General features: G+C 49.4%; 1 protein-coding gene across 1 annotated transcript in view; it reads right to left on the minus strand.

The window, feature by feature from the left end:
- The window catches only part of LOC107106641 (nuclear factor 7, ovary-like), a 13,611-nt gene that overhangs the window by 10,838 nt on the left and 1,727 nt on the right, over positions 1-1,046 (minus strand). The window lies entirely within an intron of this gene.

Consider the following 1,046-nt stretch of genomic DNA (forward strand, 5'->3'; position numbering starts at 1 on the left):
AAGGGGTCTAAATAAAGAGTAAAAGTTTCCCTTGCTCAAAAGCCAGTTGAATCTGACTCTAGAGGGTGGTGCTCATCTCCGTTTCCAAGCCGAAGAGCCAGCACTGTCTGAAGACATTTCCATGGTCATGTGGCCAGCATGACTAAACGCCAAGGCGCACAGAACACTGTTACCTCCCCACCGGAGCGGTACCTGTTTATCTACTTGCAATTTCTTGCTTTCAAAGTGCTAGGTTAGCAGGAGCTGGGGCCAGAAACGGGAGCTCACTCTGTCACGCGGCACTCGGGTCTCGAACTGCCAAGCTACAGCCCTCCCGATCTGCAGCGAAGCGTCTTAACCTCTGAGCCACCGCGGCCCTGTCTAAATAAAAAAAAAGCAGATAAGTGAAATAAACGAACAGCATCATTTTTCCTTGGGCGGCTTAAATTTGAGAAGGGTCAGAAAGAACGGGAGAGAGCTGTGCCGGCTGAAGGCAAAACACCTTAAATTTCAGTCCTCGGGAACCTAATGCAAGATTAGCAGTTGTGCTGCCTGATGTAGGAGTCTAGGTGACTTCTCTTTCTGAAAAGATGCAGATATTTTACACAGAAAGTGATTAAAATGTGGAATTTGCTGCCATAGGATGTAATAATGGCTACAGGAATAAACAGCTTTACAAGGGGATTAGATAGATTCATGAAGGATAAGTCTATCAATGACTGCTAGCCGTGTTGACTGAGGGGAAACTCCACATTCAGAGGAACTAAGCCTCTGAATCCCAGAGCCAGGAGGCGACCTCAGGGGAAGTCCACGGCCTCTCTGCCCTGTCCTTGGCCCTCCAGAGGAACTGGTTGGCCACCGTGTGAGACAGGATGCTGGACGAGATGGACTATTGGTCTGATCCAGCAAGGCTTTCTTATGTTCTTATGATCCAGGCAGTATAAATCTGCAGCACTCGCTCAGCCAAAACAAACTAAAACCGAGCACCACTACCAGGGCTATTTTGGGGCAGGAACGCACAGGAACGGAGTTCCGGCTGGCTCCCAAGTTGGCCACGCCCAGCAGGA

Source organism: Gekko japonicus, unplaced genomic scaffold (assembly GCF_001447785.1).
Source record: "Gekko japonicus isolate JY-2015 unplaced genomic scaffold, Gekko_japonicus_V1.1 scaffold849, whole genome shotgun sequence".
Taxonomy (NCBI): Eukaryota; Metazoa; Chordata; class Lepidosauria; order Squamata; family Gekkonidae; genus Gekko; species Gekko japonicus.